Source organism: Malaclemys terrapin, chromosome 3 (genome assembly GCF_027887155.1).
Source record: "Malaclemys terrapin pileata isolate rMalTer1 chromosome 3, rMalTer1.hap1, whole genome shotgun sequence".
Lineage (NCBI taxonomy): Eukaryota > Metazoa > Chordata > Testudines > Emydidae > Malaclemys > Malaclemys terrapin.
Genome location: NC_071507.1, coordinates 45524080 through 45544266, shown reverse-complemented (window position 1 = coordinate 45544266; position 20187 = coordinate 45524080). Strand labels below are relative to the sequence as shown.

The 20187-nt window shown below is 41.0% G+C and overlaps 1 long non-coding RNA gene across 2 annotated transcripts in view; it reads right to left on the bottom strand.

The window, feature by feature from the left end:
* Positions 1-4415: 4415 nt before the first annotated feature.
* The window catches only part of LOC128834105 (uncharacterized), a 52102-nt gene continuing 36330 nt past the window's right edge, over positions 4416-20187 (bottom strand). The window contains exons 3-5 of one of the 2 annotated variants that reach the window (XR_008444388.1): positions 19182-19277; positions 8057-8172; positions 4416-4888 (exon numbers count right to left, since the gene is read on the bottom strand). This is a non-coding gene — a long non-coding RNA (uncharacterized LOC128834105). The remainder of the gene's footprint in view (positions 4889-8056; positions 8173-19181; positions 19278-20187) is intronic. The other variant, XR_008444389.1, reaches the window with a different exon arrangement.

Below are 20187 nucleotides of genomic sequence, written 5' to 3'. Positions count from 1 at the left end.
AAAATTTGCCAACAGAATATTTTTCTGTTGGAAATGCCAAGTCATCAAAATCAAAACTTTTCCCGAGAATATGACAACGTTGGTGTAATGTTGTTCTGAAAAAAAATTTTAAAAGGCCAACAACTTCAATTTCAACCTTATCAGGATAGGGCATTTCAATTTTTCATTTCAAAGTGACATTTTGTTAAAAAATACAGTTTATTGTATATTATGTTATAAATTAAAATATCAACTTTTTAAAAAGTTGAAATCAGAATGAAATATTTCAAAATTATTGAAACTGAAAGTTTTGACGGATCCAAAATGAATTTATTTTGAAAATTTTGTTCTGTAGGAAATGTGAGTAGTCTTTACCTACTCTTACCTTACCTAGTACTCTTTGAAATGGCACTTGGTTAAAGCGCACTAGAGAATTTTTAGTGTGCACCAGCAGTGTCTACACAGATCAGTTGGTGCACAACATGTTAATGTGCTTTAGAAATCACATCCCTGTAGTGTGCATTGCTGCACTGTGTAGACATTCCCTTACAGCATTACAAAACAGGGGTCATGCCATTGAAGTCAATGGAGGTACACTGCTATAAAATCAGTGTGAGAGAGATCAGAGTCAGTCTCCTTATATCTAGACTCCAAGGTAGAGTTAACCATGGCTGTTGCCACCAGCCTAACATTATCTAAAGCAGCATCACAAAGGAAGGAATTTGAGTGGAATGCGTTCATAATTATCCTTATTCTCTCATGAACTGGGCCCTTGTATAAAGACCACGGTAGAAATTGTTTCCAGGAATGATGGCAGAATCTTTGAGGAAGAGGTCATGGTTAGAACCACTTTGAGAACCAACAGCACTGTCACCTAAGTGCTTCCAAGCAGGAAAAATGCCTGAATGTTGGTGGTACCCAAACGAGTTACAGAGACTGTGGGGTATGTAGACTACAGGTGTGCCCCTTGAGGGAAAGAAGAGCTGTCTTCAGCAGACCAATCCACTGAGGGGCAGAAAGGACTAAGTCCAGTTGGGTAAAACTAAGTCCAGAGGTTGATTGTGAAACCTGGCAGAGGGCCAAAGGTACTGTTTGTCTGTAGTGTGAGTTAATTTTATTTTCCAATTTTTATAACCCAATTACCTCCCTTGACCCTATACAACATCTGATACAAAAAACTCCTTAGGAAACACTTAGGGTCTGACTTTTCAGGGGTGTTGAGCATCCACAATTCTAGCTGAAATCACTGGGGAGTGCCAGGAGAGAGGCAACCAGACTGGGAATAGATCAAGTCCTGTCAGTTTCCCCTGAGAAGACAAAACATTTTCTCTGCAAGACACTAAAGGTTGAACAAGGTTTATCCACTTGTGCCCATTCCCTATTAATTAATTCCATAAAGGAAGCTTACGTGGAAAATGAAATGACTTCTTTGTGTGGCCAAAAGAAATAATCCTTGTAAGGCAAGAACCTGAAGAGGAGATATTTCAGCCCCTTTAAACAAAACAGAGGACCTTGCAACCTGGCTCTTGATCTAATTCTGAGCCAAGGAGCTGCCATATTCTACCAGAATGGGGAAACCAAGCCACCTGCAGCCTGTCACTTCTATTGGACCTCCACAGAGCACACCAGGACAGCAAAATACTGTGGTATCCAGGCCTGAAGGACACTGCAAACTGCCTATTTCAGCTATAGCTAATTAATTTGCTGCTCCACTGCAAGAAAAAGAATGCTTGAAGCCCCCCCAGTGGGGATCAGAAGCCATGAGAACATGCTTCCTCAAAATCCTTATTATTCTGTAAAAGTAGAAGGCTTTCGTAGGATGGCTGACTGCTAACAAGTGTCCTCAGCACAAGCTGACTAGGGAGGAGGTGAAGGAGGAGGAGGAGAGAGAGGCTTTCTCATTGGTGGGAGAGTACTCATCAATGCCAACTCCAAGCATTCAAAAATCATGAAGCAGGCCCCAAAAATTCATGAGTGTCTTAAAATTAGGAGAGTTTTAAAAAGAATAAATTGGAGGTATTACTTGTCTTCTGATGTCACCATCATTAGAAGCTGGGATTTTAAGAAAAGCATCTGGTATCATGAGACTCATGACAAAGTCACAAGAGCTGACAACACTGAGTACGTCCAGACATAACCCTGGCCAAATGTATGGTCATACGTGAGTCCTCTTGTCAGCTACCCTTCCTGGCTCTACTTCTTATTGTAACCCTCCCCGCAACACACATACCTCGAATGATAAAGTGGGGCCAATTAGTAGTTCTGGATTAAAAACATGCAAAATACACCATGTGTATTTGTGTTGTTTTAATATGAAACGAGCTGAAGCTTAGTGGTTTAGGTATACTGGCTTAGGTATACTGGAGCCTGAAGATCCAAGTGAAACTCAGGAGGTGTGAATCCATGTGAATCAGAACTAAAGAAATCCCTAGGAACCTCAGAATGTCATACAGGTCTAGAGAAACGTTTATATGGTACATATAAATAAATGTATATAGATTTTTATAAAAATATATGTTTGGTATTCTTTTAGAAGCTACGGTCAAAATGTTCAAACTTGAAGGCCTAAAGTTAAGCACACCTAAAATTCATATGTAGGCATCTGAACAGTGGCATGATATTCATACGTGTGAAGCACTTGACGTCATTGGCCATTTGAAGTCAACAGGAGCTGAGGCTGCTCAACACCTGTGAAAATCAGGCCACCAGGTTAAGGTATCTAACTTTAGTCACCTTTGACATGATCAGCATCTCTGTGCCAGCACTTAGTCATCTGTGCCTCAGTGTTCCCTCTGCCTCACAGGTGAATTCACATACAGCCCTACGTTTCAAGTAACAACTGCTCCTCCACCAGGATGGGGAAACCTGGGGAGATGGTTGATTAAGGTACACACTACAAACAGTTCCCTTGGCCCTCCGAGAAGCAGGGTCTCACCATCAGCCCATCCCTTCTCCCCTTCATGGATGTGCACATGCCCTTCCTTCAGCTACTAAATTGTTGACATTTAAACAAATATGCTTTACTTGAACATCTGTGTAAATGCAATCACAATAAATTTAAAAAAAAAGAAACACCAGACCTTCCTCTATCTCTCCCAGGCTCTCTTCCCAAGCCTCCTATTGGCCACTTTGTAGAGCTCTCCCCAAATATTTCTGTAGCCCTGGTCTCCCGAGAGTAGACCACTCCTTTTATAGCAAGTCTTGCTTTCATCTTGTAGACATACGACCCTTCAACACATGTACCATTCCCAAAAACCCATCCTTGAAGGGGCAGCATCTTCATAACAGGTGGCTGGCTGTGTTGGGACTAGAACTGGTCAATTTTTTTCTGCCAGAACTGTTTTGTTTGTTTGTTGTTTTACAGAATGTTGGGGTTTTGACTAAATATTTTTTCATGGAAATTGTCTGCTTTCCATGGAGAATTTTGACTTTTCTGAAAAAACAAAAACCCAGTAAATAAAGGTTTTCAGCTCAAAATGTTTGGCATTCCTGTTTAAGTCAAAATTTTCCACAGAAAATTGCAATGAAAACTATTTTGATTGCAATTTTCTAGGGAAAAAGAAAAAGATTTAGCTGAAACTTTTAATGCCCCAGTAATAGCACCCACATTTGAAAATGTTGGCATAGGTCTCAGTGAAGTTTGTTATTGTGTTTTGGATTCTTTGTGTTTGTGGGTATATGTTTGTTGCTTTATATTTGCTGTACTCTTAAGAAAATCGTAGTGTTTACATATTTTTAATCTATTTGTTTACATAGTTTAAACAACTTTTCAAATCCTTGCCATATAAATATCAGAAACAAAACAATGATCATTACAGCAGTGAGCTTTTGTTGAGAGAAACATTATACAATAATTTAACCATCGGATCTTTCTATGTATCAGGGTGTTACCATATTACTGAGTGAGCCTCTTGACATTATCCAGGACGAGTTGTTTCTGTTGATTTTATTATTCTGATTGCACGAATTTATCAAACCAGGCATGTTCCTTCAAATGTTAATATTCAAAAGAATTTGACAGGTGTGCTGGGTTTTTTGTACGAAGAAAATCTTAGGTTTTAGACACCGTTTTGACAAGACAAAAAGAAAAGGAAAAGGAAATCCTGCAAATAGTTTGCGTTTGACTATTATTTTTCCTGGCAAGTGTATTCTATTACTTTTAAATATGATATGTAGTAAGGATTCCCTGTCTTAATACGTCTCTCAATATAAAAACAAAGGCCCAGTAACATTGTATACAAGACCACTTTCTTAAATATCTGCTGCCTGGCCATCTCAGAGGTCCAGAGAGGCCTGGGCCACTTCCAGCTTTTGAGGCCCCTGACCATAATACAAATAAAAAATGACCACACATGAAAATAAAATAAGGCACCAAAAAAAGAGTGAGACATAATTTGAATATTTTTTTATTTAACAAATGCTTTTCTAGCCTTTTTCTGTGCAAATGCACTAATTATTGAGGAAAAATCTAGCTCTCGTGCACATAAAAACAAGTTGCAAAACTTATCAAATGCCAAAAAATTAACAAGTGTCTAAATTTGAGGCCCCCTTTGAGCTTGAAGCCCAGCCAAATGGCTCTCCTGGTCCCCCCTCTGATTGGCCCTGTACGCTGCTAAAGCATGCAAAGCTCTTACCAATAAGTAAGGGCAAATGATAGCAGCATCTTGGAGGAGGTAAGTCATCTTGCTCATCAGACAGATTGATCCCTATACTCCAGGGGTGATTGGACACAACCATCAGCATATTGTAGCTAGTTGTGGAGCAAGCCATTCAGACACCAGTGAAAACTTTCAAGCAGCCAACAAAACACTCAGATGCTTGTACAGGAAAGTACATTACCGAACTCAGCATCTGCGACTTGCAGCTGCCAAGTATCCTCCAGGTGTTGTTACAGCTGTTGAGTCTCCTGCTAAGGAAGACAGAACAGAAGGATGAAAAGGAAGCATCATTGAGAATGTACAGCTACTGGAGAACAGTGCCAAGCAAGTATTTAAGTTACATGCCTGCACAAACTACGTCCTCTAAGCATGTGAGCTCACTGCTGTTTGCCTACTGGACTCACAATGAAGACAAATCATGTCCCTAAGCCACTAGGCAGTTTTCAAACTATTCTGAATACAGGATCTACTGAAACCTAAAGTAATAAACAGAGCTATATCCAGTTTTGTGAATTTGGAAACATTGGAGTTGGGAGCGTATGTTTGCATGCCAGTTGAGAATTTAGCACCAAAAGACAAGGAGGAAACAGTAATGACCCTCTCCCTCAAAAATAGCCATTTAAAAAGTTGTTTTTCATTTTCAGAGAATTTTCTTCAAGGGTTTTCTAACAAGGCTCTCTCTCGACTTTCAACCTTTTTAAAAGAATCAATAAGTGAGGTTGCTTGACAGCGATTGTATTTGTGCCTAGTTCTTACCGTTCTAGTTCAATTTATATTTTACACTTTGTTTACCTGTAAGCTTTCATACTTTACACACAGCAATATTAATCCGGGTTATAATCTGGTTAAATTCAAACGTTAACGGTCTCAGTCCTGATCCGTAGTTAGGTCCCAGTTCAGCAACACACATTTTAAGTATGTTGTTAAGTCCAACCCTATTCATCAAAGCACATAGGGCCTGATCCAAAGCTCAATGAAGTCAGTGGAAAGATTGCCATTGAGTTCAGTAAACTTTGGGTCAGATTCTGTAGTATGTGCCTAACTTTAAATATGAGTAGTTCCACCGAAGTCAGTGTGACAATTCATGTGCCATTGGAGACTTCTCTAGAAAACGCTTGGATGTGATGTTAGTTATTCAGTAGGTTGTTCTCTTCTTTCATGGCAGTATTAAATCAACAAACTGGCCCAGTGCTGGGGACGCTGTGTTCTTTCAGGCATCATCATTTGGAGAAAATGCAAAATGGAGGTAAATATGGAGTCAAAGGCACTTTTCACAAGAGAGGAGACATTAGTTTATTTGGGTATCTACATCCTGCCTGCGTAAGAATTGGTGCAGATGTCTAAGGCAAATGATTCAACATTAGACTATCAAGGAGAACATAAAGGTGCTGTGGACGTTTTGGGTGGATCTGGTCTGGGAGGTCTCTATGCAGTAGTCTTGGAAGAAAACTGAGACTCTCATGCCTGGAAACATATTTTTTTTCATTTAAAACCAAATTAATAAGTAACCTCCTATTTGCTTCTAAAGACACAAAGTGTGGTTTCATAAGGCCATCCTCTGAATCAAAGGAGTTTGTGTACTACAGCAAGCTGTATTGTATTAGGAAAGGTTTTTAATGGTGTTTAGTGATTGAAAGCAAGATGCAATAGCTTTACAACAAAGAAGCTTATGATGAAGGTCCTCTGTAATAGCTTTTATATTACTGTAAATCACAATGCTTATGGTTTACTTTTTATTAATGCAAATGAAGTGCAAATCAAATGAAAGCTGAGTGTCTATCAACAGGTTGTTTTAAATAGTTGAGAATATATGTATATTTTAGCTTTTAACAGGATTTTTTTATTTTAAATAGTTTTAATGTTTTTATCCCTGTAATAGTGCTGGAAGGCCACAAGATGAGAGCAATTTTTAATTCACGCTTATAAGACATGGGTATTTGGAAACCATTAGAAACTGACATTTTTTCCTCCTTTTTAATTTTGATTCTTTCACTAGAGAAGCCAAGACTAATGCTATCATGACAGATGGGGAGAGTTTTTAGAGTCACTGTACAAAACGTATTGGAGCAGTGTATCATTAACACACAGCACCTTCAAAATGTGGCCGCGGAAGTATAATTTGTTTGGAACAGTGTCTAATGTATAGAAACTAAAGCCCGAATTCTGCTCTCAGGTACTGCACGCTGGATATGTTCTAGTGACATGACAGCTTTGTTTATAGTATATGAAAAATAAAACTAAACAAAACAGTACTAATGATGTGAAGTTTATTATTATTATTACTTCTAGTATTTAATGACTTGTGCGTTTTCAGTAGTGTTAACAGGCTGGGTGAGGCAAGTCTTTTATTGTGTAGAAGACTCTAAGGTCCCAGTCCAGCAAGACATTTAAGCACATGCATGACTTTAAACTTGTGACTGGTCCCATTGGAGGAAATGAGACTACTCATATTCCAAAAAACATGCGTGTAAATGTTTGCAGGGCTGGGGCCTGAGTCACAAGAGTGGAGTTCAGTATTTGAGGCTACAGAATAATGGCACATGGAACTTTTATGCAGGCCGTGTTATAATATGGATTTCAGTCTAAATATAGAACTATTTAAAACGAGAAACATTTTTAACCACTTAACGAAGGGAGGTGAGGGTAGCTTTTTGTTTCACATGTCCCAAATAGCTGTAAATAAATGTTTCCCCTGGGCTTGATTCTCCTTTGAAGCAATGCATATTAAAATATATCTTCACGATAAAGATACATGGTTTGATACATAAGATCTCATCTTCAGTCATGCAGAACAACTCAGACTTTGTAAATGTCAGTAACCCCATAAGAAAAAGTACCCCCCCACACACACATACAATTGTTATCAACATTTTTAAAATAAATGTTAGAGCCAGATTAACCACCATTGAGACTTACGCTGTCTCTTTACCCTCAGAACAAATCTGACAGGGGCAGAGGGAATGCAGCTTCCCCACAATTCTTTGCAATGTGCTTCAGCGCTGACCCTAAAATATCCCTTCTAGGGGTAGCAGGTAGATCTCTTCTAGGGATAGTTCAATCTCCATGCTCATACAGGACCTGATTCAGGACCCATTGACAACAATGGGAAGACTCCCATTGACTTCACTGGGCCTTGGATCAGGCTGTAGTCCATTTGCCTCTCTGTTGAGTCGGCCTACAGAGATAAATACAGTAGTGGTTTTTGTGATGTGGTGCTTTTTCATGAAGAACTGGACTGAGAACATAAGCTCATTTCACACAGGCCACCAGCAGCCTTCAGACACTAATAGCTGTCAATTGCTACTATCCTGCGTTCACCTCCAAACTGACAATTTAGAGCTGAAATACTGTGTATCCCATTACCAATCTGCTGAGCCAATGCAGCCTCCCTTCTCTCCCTGAAATAAAATGTTACCCACCTTGCAATCTCTAAAACTTATCTAGATATCTGAGAAATTTTCCCTTGGCAGGTCACAGCCTCCATATACAGCTAGCAAGCCATCTGACTGAAAGAGACAGGGGAAGAAAATTAGACCTGTAAGAGAAAGGGAGACAAACAATAGCAGAAATGAAGAACAGCTGCCTCATCCAAGTAACTGGACTTTGATTGTTACAGTCATTGGGAGAAAAAGAGAGAGGAACTTTTGTTTGTTGGACTTTCGAACTGTAAGGTGAGAGCCTAAGGCAAAGGACACTGCCCAATGTACTATGGGGTGGGTGTTTTGCTCATGGCCATATGCTTCTGAAGCATGCTTGTGGTGTTTTCCCAAGTTAATGCCGGGTTACTTTCCCCTTTTTATTAAAAGTTTATTTTCTAAACACAGACTCAGTGCTTGTGAGAGGGGAAGTATTGCCTCTTAGAGGCACCCGGGGTGTAATTTTCCTAGATTACTGGAAGCCACTTCTGTGTTTTATTGTTAAAAAGGAACTCCTAGATATTGAACCTGGCCCTTGTTGCTGCTGACTCTACCTGGCAGAAGCGTTACACATACATTGGATCAGTGGCTCTCAAACTTTTTTACTGGTGACCTCTTTCACATAGCAAGCCTCTGAGTGCGACCTCCCCTTATAAATATATAAAAAAGTGTTTTTAATTTAACACTGTTATAAATGCTGGAGGCAAAGCGGGATTTGAGGTGGAGATTGACAGCTCGCAACCCCCCATGTAATAACTTCACGACCCCCTGAGGGGTCCCAATCCCCAGTTTCAGAACCCCTGCATTAGATGATTGCAGTGGTCCATTCGGGCCTTAAAATCTATTATTCTGTGAATCTAGGAAGAAAGGTACATCAAACCTAGCAGAACTTCTGAGTGCAATGCAAGCAGCTGATGGTGCAATAGTATTCATATGAACTCAGCTAATATTTGTATTTAACAGGAGGTGACCACAAGTTTAAAATATAATTTTTTATAATTAACTTTATTGCAAAATCATTAAAAGTAAAGCCTAATGCAGCATCCAGTATAGCTAGAGAATTGTTGCAGATTGCACAGTTGTTCTTACACAGCTTAATAAAAGGAAAAGTTTGCTTCTTAGGACCAGATTTCGATCCCCTTTCCCATACTGAATAGCACCTTACTTCACAAATTGTCTCACTGAAATCAGTGGTACAACTTGTGGAGTAAGGTGTTGCCCAATAGAAGTGATGGGGAACAGAAGACATGTGAAAGGTTCCTGCTTTAGTTTTACACAATGATCGAAGGGACAGACAACTATTGGAATAGTCAGCTATTTGGCTGTCTGGATATTTATACTGTGTCTTTTACCGTGGTATCTGTGTGCACTGAGAATGTATCTGTGACAAATATTCTATATCATTCTCTTAAAATGAAACTGTCAAGGCTGGTAGATCTAAAATGAGACCCATCAGGGAGTTTCATCTGAATTCTTCCATTGGGGATGAGAAGATCCACACACACACACACACACACACACACACACCCCTACCTCTGCAGAAGAATCACGGGGTCTCGCTCCCAAGCCCAGCAGAGCTTGAGGATCCATGTGAGGCAAAGGACTATCTGCATGGGGAAGGCTTATATTGCCACATTGTCTCTTGAAGCCCCTGCACCCTCCAATAGAGCCATGCTGTTAGGTCATCCCAAACAAATGGCTGCCCCTGAAAGTCTTGTTTAAGGGAGATTCTCCTGTTTTCTTTTTTTATTGATTCCTTGCCCGGCTTGGGGGTAAGGAAGATAATGTGCCATCTCCTCATACCCAGCCAAACCTATTCCCTCTCCATACACAAATGTGGGACCCCAGGAAGGAGGACCATTCTGAAGAGGTGGCTGTGTGGAGGCAGGTCAAGATAGACTTCATGAGCAATGTATGCAATGAAGGACAATCTAGTCCCCCGTTATCTTGGGGTCACCCAGGCAGGCATTAGAGATCTCAGCCATATTGCACCACTTATTTTGGAGTCCTGGCAGATTTTTTTGTATCAAAAGGAAATTTAAAGATAAAATGTTAGTTTTAGGATAGGTTACGTTTTGAACCTGTCAACCTTGACAGTGTCTCTTTAACATTGATTTTTATAGGTCTTTGACTAGCCCCACTGGAATGTTAATGTTATCTGGTTCTTTAAATATATATTACAGTTATCAAGTGCATGTTTCTGATTAACATTTGATGGCTGCTTAGTTTGCTAAGAGCTCACATAAATTTCCCGAGGGCTATTTCTGAGCAATATAAATGTGGGAAATCCCTTTTGTTGAGGAGTGAGATTAATCACTTCAGCATCTAGATCCTCCACACCTTTACACCAGAAGATATATTGCTGAAATGTCTACAACACATTGTAAAAAATTAATATCTCCGACTGCTTCCATGCCACTCATGTTTGAAGGAGATGGGGCTGAGGTATCATAGTGCATCTTCAGAGCACTATATCACCTCCTGCAGAACTTTGAAAAACTTTCTATCCAGAGTTCTGATGACATAATACATCTTCTGTTGTTGATTCCCCCTCACCATCCCCACCATACACACTCTGTGTTTTAGGGCAGTTAGATATAGGCCTCAGAAAATGTCACACTTGAACTGCTCCAATCCAGAAGTAGACATGGGAGTCACAACAGCAGCACAACACCCATTCTAAGTCAGCAGCAATTCACTGGATTGTTCTTATTAAGGCATGGAGAGTTTGTATTTAACACCATGATTTTCGTTTAAACATTATATGACACAGCAGCGAGCGGCTGCTCTAAGCTACAGCCAGCCCAATCCTGCTCTGGCCTCTGCAATCCAGAACCCCAGCTTCCAAAATTCAGGATGACCTTTGTTTGCTGCAGCACATCCCATATCCTTACACAGCAATGACACCAACTCCACACACTTGCAACACCCCCTGTGTCCGCTCAGCAGAGCTGGCTGGTGCATTGGGAGTGGGAAATAATCATAGAAATCATAGAAATGTAGGGCTGGAATGGACCTTTAGGATCCCTTGACAAGCGGGTGTAGCTAACTCAGGGAGAACAGGGGTTTAAAAAGCCAGTTCATAAGCGACCAGAAGAGCTAGCAAATAGGAGCAGCAAACAGAGGATTTTTGTGAGGGAGTTTAGGGAGGGAGCAAGAGAACCTGATGCAAATAGTCTCTAAATTTAGGCCAATAATCCAACTCCCCGCCCTGAAAAAAAAACCCACACAATGAACAAACAAACAAATGAAAACCCTGCAGGAGTAAAAAGAATGCAGGTGGAAGTCCAGCAGCAGTGTGGGAACTATCTAGTTTATTACACTGAATCCAGCATATATAATTACCTGCCTTGTGGGCAGGTGGCATATATGTGAATTCAGTGCAAGCAGTTCATGGCCCTCAGAGACTAGTATGGGCTCTTGAGACGAGAGTGGTTGAACTGAAGGAGCTAAGGGAGACAGAGAGGTACAGACAGGAGATTTTCAGGGACACAGTAGAGCTGTCCTACCCACAGTCTGACAGCCTCTATGCTGTTGAGGAAGATGAAAGTCTCAGGGAAGGAGAACATCAAGCTGGAGTGGAGGGAAACAATCCCATAGTTGGGACCCTCATTGCAGATGATGTTGTAGTATCCTCTCACACTGAGGATACCTTTCTGACAGAGGGTACCCCTGTTATTAGGAAGAGACAGGTAATGGTAATAGGAGATTTGATAATTAAAAATTGCCTGCCAGGTGTGAAGGTTGCGGACTTCTTCAGACATCTAGACATGGGCAGCAGGTGAAGCTTTCCCTTGGGGAGGCTAGTCCCCTGTCCCGCCTCTTCCAGCTGAGACCCTGCTTCCCGCCCTCACCTTGCCGTGGCCCCAGCCAGCAGGAGGTGCGGGGGGGGGGGAGCTGAGAGCTTGGTCGGGGCCATGGAGAGGGCTGAAAGCTTGGCCCCAGTCAGGACCGCAGCACAGATCTCGACCCTGACCGAAGCACCGAGCCCAGAGCCCCTCTCCTGTTCCACCCCTTCCACTTGTGACCCTGCCCATGGCCCCACTTCATTCTACCCTTCCCTGTGGCCACACCCCCATTCTGCCCCCACAACGCCTCTTCCCCCCGCTTACTCATTTCCCCTCCACCACCACCCCCCATGGCCCCAAGACCAGAAAAGCTCTGTGCCACTGCAACAAGGAATGAGGGCTCCTCCAGCCCTGGGGCTGTGGCGGGGGGAGATTTTTCCAGGGACCCCAAATTGGCCGGGTCCCCTGGCCCCATGGGCTTGTGCGGTAATCTGCCATTGCCGCCCCCAGCGGTGCAATGTTTGGGGAGGCTTAGGCTCTGCCAGCCTCCACTATGTGCTGCCCATGCATCTAGACAAACCTATGTGCAGTGGTTGTGGTAGACACAGGTACCAAAGACATAGAAAAAGATAGGAGAGAGGTCCTGGAGGCCAAATTTAGGCTGCTAGGTAAGAGATTAAAATTGAGGACCTCCATTGTAGCATTCTCTGAAATGCTTCCAGTTCCATGTGCAGGGCCAGTTAGACAGGCAGAACTGCAGAGATGAGACGATGGTGTTCAGAGGCGAGATTTGGATTTATTAGGAATTGGGGAACCTTTTGGGGAAAGGAGGAGCCTAAACCACCTAAACCAAAACAAATCCAGATTGCTGGCATGTAATATTAAAAGGTCGTAAAGAAGTGTTCATACTAAGGGCTGGGGGAAAGCCAACAGGTACAGAGGAGCACACGGTTTGGCTAGAGACAGCTATGGGGAGGATTTATTAAAGTGGATTGTGATGAGGTAGCCACCCTATACAAGGCCTGAAGTGGTAAATTAGTCCAATTAACCCATAGGCTGCACCGTTCGGAAAACCAGGGCGTGCTAAGGCATCATTTGATGATGAAGTCCAGCTGGGAGAGTAGCTGGGCTTGGTTTATAAAGCCAGGATGTTGGCAGTAGAAAGGGACTGCAGAGAAGTGGGCTGCAGTCACTCCCTGGGAGTCGGGAGGTATCTTTGAGGCTACCAGGTTTATTAGTCTGTAGTTACTCCCTGGAAGGAGGGAGTTTGAGGCAGTACACCTGGCATGGGGGGGTGGCAGGAACCAGAAGCTGTAGGAAGGAGTCCAGGAAAGAAGCAACAGAGTCTGAGGGAAAGCAGACACAGTTGCCAGGTATAGGGTCCCTGGACTGGAAACTGGATTAGTGGGTGGGCGTGGATTCCCCTACAGTGCACTGGGGAAGCGGCACCATAAGGGCAGTGCATGAGAAGACTCCTAAGATTGTAGTTACGGAAAGACTTTGATACTGCAGAAGGGGAAGACTATAGAGTAGTTATCAGTGGTTCACAGTCAAGCTGGAAGGACATATCGAGTGGGGTCCCACAGGGATCGGACCTGGGTCCAGTTCTATTCAATATTTTCATAAATGATTTAGATAAGAGACCTGTGGCACCTTATAGACTAACAGATGTATTGGAGCATGAGCTTTCGTGGGTGAATACCCACTTCGTCAGATGCATGTAGTGGTGCATCCGACAAAGTGGGTATTCATCCACAAAAGCTCATTCTCCAATACGTCTATTAGTCTATAAGGTGCCACAGGACTCTTTGCTGCTTTTACAGATCCAGACTAACACAGCTACCCCTCTGATACTTAGATAAGAGAGTACACTTATTAAGTTTGTGGACAATACCAACCTGGGAGGAGTTGCAAGTGCTTTGGAAGATAGGATTACAATTCGAAATAATCTGGACAAACTGGAGAAATAGTCTGAAGTAAATAGGATGAAATTCAACAAAGACAAATGCAATATACTGCACTTAGGAAGGAATAATCAATTGCACCCATACAAAATGGGAAATGACTGCCTTAGAAAGGAGTATTGCAGAAAGGTATCTGGGGGTTATAGTGGATCATAAGCTAAATATGAGTCAACAGTGTAACACAGTTTCAAAAAAAGCGAACATCATTCTGGGATATAACAGCAGGAGTGTTGTAAGCAAGACACGAGAAATAATTCTTGTATTCTACTCTGCGCTGATAGAGTATCATTACCAGTTCTGGGTGCCACATTTACAGAAAGATTTGGACAAATTGGATACAAAATCATTGAAAGTATAGTAAAGAACAGAATTATCAGACACAACTTGATATGTTGGGGGTCAACATGGCTTATGTAAAGGGAAATCAGGCCTCACCAATTTATTAGAATTCTTTGAGGGTGTAACAAGCATGTGGACAAAGGTGATCCAGTGGATACAGTGTACCTGGACTTTCAGAAAACCTTTGACAAGGTCCCTCACCAAAGGCTTAAGCAAAGTAAGGAATCATCAGATAAGAATGAAGGTCCTCTCATAGATCAATAACTGGTTAAAAGATAGGAAACAAAGAGGGAATAAATGGTCAGTTTTCACAGTGGAGAGAGGTAAATAGTAGGTTCGCCCAAAAATCTGTACAGGGACCAGTGCTGTTCAACATATTCATAAATGATCTGGAAAAAGGGGTAAACAGTAAGAGGTGGCAAACTTTGCAGACAATACAAAATTACTTAAGACAGTTAAGTCCAAAGCTGACTGTGAAGAGTTACAAAGGGATCTCACAAAACTGGGTGACTGGACAACAAAATGGCAGATGAAATTCAATGCTGATAAATGCAGAGTAATACACAATGGAAAACATAACCCCAACTATACATACAAAATGATGGAGTTTAAATTAGCTGTTACCACTCAAGAAAGTGATCTTGGAGTCACTGTGGATAGTTATCCGAAAACATCTGCTCCATGTGCAAAAAAGCTAACAGAAAGCTAGGAGCCATTAAGAAAAGGATAGATAATAAGAGAGAAAATATCATAAAGCCACTATTAGGGCTGTCAATTATTCGCAGTTCACTCAAGCAATTAATGCAAAACAAATTAAATAGATCCAAAATATAGTTGTGATTAATTACAGTTTTAATTGCACTTTTAAACAATAGAATACCAATTGAAATGTATTAAATATTTTTGGATGTTTTTCTACATTTTCAAATATATTGATTTCTATTGCAACACAGAATACAAAGTGTACAGTGCTCACTTTATATTATTTGTGATTACAAATATTTGCACTGTAAAAATGATAAACAAAATAAATAGTATTTTTCAATTCACCTCATACAAGTACTGTAGTGCTATCTCTTTATTGTGAAAGTGTAACTTACAAATGTAGATTTTTTTTTGCTACATAACTGCACTCAAAAACAAAACAATGTAAAACTTTAGAGCCTACAAGTCCACTCAGTCCTACTTCTTGTTCAGCCAATCGCTAAGACAAACAAGTTTGTTTACATTTATGTGGGAGAAAATGCCATCTGCTTCTTATTTACAATGTTCACTAAAGTGAGAATAGGCATTCGCATGGCACCGTTGTAGCTGGCATTGCAAGGTATTTACGTGCCAAATATGCTAAACATTCATATGCCCCTTCATGCTTCGACCTGTCAATTTTTAATCTTTTTTACAGTGCAAATATTTTTAATAAAAATAATAACATAGAGTGAACAGTGTACACCTTGTATTCTATGTTGTAATTGAAATCCATATATTTGAAAATTAAAAAAAAAAAACGCAAATATTTATACAAATTTTACATTGATATTCTATTGTTTAACAGCGCAATTTAAACCGTGATTAATCGCAACCATTTTTTAATCTCGTGATTAGCTATAATTATTTTTTAATCATTTGATAACCCTAACCACTATATAAATCCATGTTACACCTCCACCTTGAATAGTGCATGCAGTGCTGATTGTCCCATGTCAAAAAAAGATATATTAGAACTGGAAAAAGTACAGGGAAGGGCAACGAAAATGATTGAGGTTATGGAACAGCTTCCATATGACGAGAGATTAAAAAGACTAGGACTGTTCATTTTAGAAAAGAGATGACTAAGGGCAGATAAGATAAAGGTCTATAAAATCATGAAAGGTGTGGAGAAAGTGAATAAGGAAGTATTATTTACTCCTTCACATAACACAAGAACCCGGAGTCACCCATGAAGTTAAAAGGCAGCAGGTTTAAAGCAAACATAAGGAAATACTTCTTTAGTCAACCTGTGGAACTCATTGACAGGGGGCATTGTGAAGGCTAGAAGTATAACTAGGTTTAAAAAAAGAATTAGATAAGTTCATGGAGGCTAGGTCCATCAATGGCTGTTAGCCAAAATGGTCAGGGATGCAACCCCATGCTCCGTGTTTCCCTAAACCTTTAACTGCCACATGCTGGTACTGGACAACGGAGGATGGATCACTCGATAATTACCCTGTTCTGTTCATTCCCTCTAAAGCATCTACACTGGCCACTGTCAGAGACAGGGTACTGGGCTGGGTGGACGATTGGTCTGACCCAGTATGGCCATTCATTCTTATGTTCTTATGACCTCAAGACGTCATCAAGGCCATCCCCCTGCACTGAGTAGGGATTAAGTACACCTAGACCATCCCTGATAGCTGTCTGTCTAGGATGTTCTTAAAAATCTCCAATAACAAGGATTTTACAACCTCCCTAGGTAACCTGTTTCAGTGCTTAACTCTCCTCATAGCTAGAAAGTTCTATAATATCCAACTTTAATCTCCCTTAATGTAAACTAAGATGATTACTTCTTGCCCCACCCTTGGTGGACATGGAGAACAATTGATCACTGTCCTCCACCCATTCCCCACCCATTCTTAGGGTGACCAGATGTCCCGATTTTATAGGGACAGTCCCGATTTTGGGGGCTTTTTCTTATATAAGCAGCTATTACTCCCCACCACCTGTCCTGATATTTTACACTTGCTATCTGGTCACCCTGATTTTTTACACTTGCTATCTGGTCACCATTCTTCACTTACCTGCCTCAAGGTGGGAGGATGCTGGCACTACACAAGGGCCCAAGATCTAAGTAGCATACACAGATGTGTAGGAGGATAGAGTTCAAATATCAGGGGGTAGCCGTGTTAGTCTGTATCTACAAAAACAACAAGGAGTCTGGTGGCACCTTAAAGACTATTTAAGGCCATATTGTCACTGCTGAGGTTTGTGGAAGTGCTCAAACTCTTCATGTGAATATGAGAGAGATACTGGTAGGACATCATCCACATTGCAATTTACTCCTTCCTCCCTGCAAAAAACCCTCCACATTTGTTAACCTTTGCACATGCGGGAAGGGACACCTATTTCGGAAATGGGTTGGTTCCAGGGTGTGCTGTAAAGGGGGTTTATTGCCACATTTTGTCTGCTGTATATTTATGCATTTGTTGGTGGCTAAGCAATACATTTTGAGCTTATTGTGGGAATTAATTGTGGAAGGGAAACCAAAACACAGGATCAGCATCTTTTTATATTTTTATAATCAAATAAAAATAAACATTTCCACAACAATTTCTTTAAGACCAATCCTTCCCCATCAGCCCAAACCTTCCAGGGCCATGGAGTTTATCCTCTGCACAGAGAACACCAAAGATATTACCCAGAGGCCACTGAACAGCAGTTAGGGTGTGACAACTTTTTCTCTCAGTCAATGTAGGCTGACTCATAGCCAATGACTTAAGGGGTGATGGAGTTCTTATCCCCGTAAAGCCTTCTGAGCCAATGAGTTTCCCAGGATCACTTATCTATCATATGTTATGGGCTACCTCCAAGGTCCAATGACAACTCAGTAAGTTGCCATATGGGGATCAGAGGCTGGGAATATGTTTGGTACCTCTCTCCCCAGGCATTATACCGCTCTGACTAACCCAGCAGCGGTGTTGACGGACTCCAGCAATAGCAGCATTCAGTCTTTCCTTGCTAGCAGTACAAGTCAGTTAGACATGGGATCTTCAACTGGGAGAAGTGAACTAAAAATGACAAAAGGAGAATTCCAGATAACTGTCCCCTTTAAACCACCCACAGCTGTCAGGGGGGTTCCATAAAACTAGGCTCAATGTCTAGTAACTTGGAAATATCTGAGTGAGCCTCGTTTGAGGCTGATGTCTACAGGTTCCCAGTCCACCTCTCGCAGTCACTGCATTTCTCATACTCTTTGCCATGTGCCCTACACCACTTAACGGTGAAAATGAATTGCGACACTTTCTGAACATTTTTCAATTATTTCTTCCAGTGTTCGTTTCATTTAAATGCAAGGGCACAAATCCTAGTTTATGTCATAATAGATGGACAACAATAGTATAATTTAACAAAAATAAAATACTAAACAGTGCTACATGTTGACAGAGTGGTGATGGGTAAAATTTGGAGTGTTTTGATGGTTTAGATCTTCAAAACATATCTGGCAAGTACACAAAGTGACAAATGTATTTAAGGATCTATGCCATTCAAATGCTACTACCACATGTCTGTTTTGGATTTTTCCCGACTAAATGTTGGAATATGGGCAAAAATTCACTTGCCTATTGTGTTCTTTAAACAGAAAGTGTCTGCATCACAGATGGCCTGTCGGTGCCACCTGACATCAGCGGATGTACATTTCAAAAGCTAGAATTCTGTCCCTTTAAAAAAATGTATCGTTTGCATTCCAGAGCCTTACATACCTCTGCCCTAGCTGAAGTCATCTGTGTTTAAGCTATAAAGGACAGATTCTGATCTCACTTACAAGTAGGTAAAAAATTAGCAACTTCTTTTATTTCACTTGAGTTATTCTGCAGTGATATACATCAGTTTCACTGAGATGGAATCTGGCTTCTAGTTTTTACATTATCTATGTAGTTTGTTCCCTCTTTTCCTTTTATTCAGCACAATAAGCTACCTCCTTTGCTGATTATTTTTTATTTGTTGAATGTATTCATATTCTCAGTCCATCTGCTAAAAGTATCCTATTTAAAAGAAGATGGCATCATTAGCCACCCTTTTTCGCTATAAAGAAAGGAGCAGTTCCCATATTTTTACCCAGTTCAGTGGATGCACTAATCTTGCTGAACACTTCAGTTTAGATGGTATATCAATGAGGCATTCAAACAGAGCAGTTTATACACAAAAATTCTGTCTGCTTTGTAAAAGATTATCCTTTTATAAACACTGCGGAAAACATAAAAGCAAATAGGGGACAGCACATAGGACAGGAAAGATGTTAGCAGGGAGATTAATACTGAATGGGTCGAAATGAATGGCGCTTACCAAAACGAGATCCAGATACTTTGGCTGCAGTGAAACATAAATAATGGGAATGACACATCGTTTATTCGGGATAATGAGTTGATCCGAAGTAGGGGCCTAGAACAAGAGATTAAAGATTAAATATCCATCTCCTGATGAATATCAGTAGCAAACTTTAACCTTTTCCTTCCAAAATCACAATTTCTTTGAACAATCGTCTCAGCGCAACACAGTGAAGAAATGAGCTAACGCAAACTTAAATCACATTCTTATCTTAGCCTGTAGGATAACACTGCTTCATTTTTTAAAACTGGGAATTGCATTTTTTATTTCCGGGCTTGTAAGTCTTTCAGCATAATTGTTGGAGAAGAGAAAGATTTTGTCTGATGTCTGGCATTATGAAAATCTGACTTTAGCTTTCTTGGCTTACATTTTATTTATCTGCAATAACTGAAGAAAGAACATACCATCCTGAACATTCCCTTTGGTTGAAAAATAATAACAAAAGGCAGCCTGCTGGAAAAGCACAGCATACCACATGCCGAATTCGAATCTTTAATGCAAGGAGGACTTGGAATATGTCATGAGCCTTGGATCAGGAGGGGCTGAAGGGTAGTGAAATGGGAGCAGACATGGGCTATTGGGGATAGGGAACTGACTGTACTATAGTTCTGGCAACCTATCCAGACTGGTCAATTAGTGGTCCTTCTAGCTTAAGATGCTGCATTGCAACGGAGGCAGAAGACATAGGACAAGTGGGAATCTGGATAACTGTGGCTTGCCCAGAACTTGGAACAGCGCAGCTGCTGACTGCATTCAGCCAGCCAAGACCAGCATTGTGGTTTGTTGCTGATGGATGGCTGCCTCCTGCAAAAGTGATAAAACTGGGGCGGAGGGGGGTCTTTCCAAATGGCATTTTGAAAACAACAGAGCTCATATGGAAGGGTCAGTTCAGCAGGTTTTCACCAGCTTTATGAAAACGGGATCGCAAGTGAAACAAGTTTGGTGGTTTCATTCTATTCTTCTG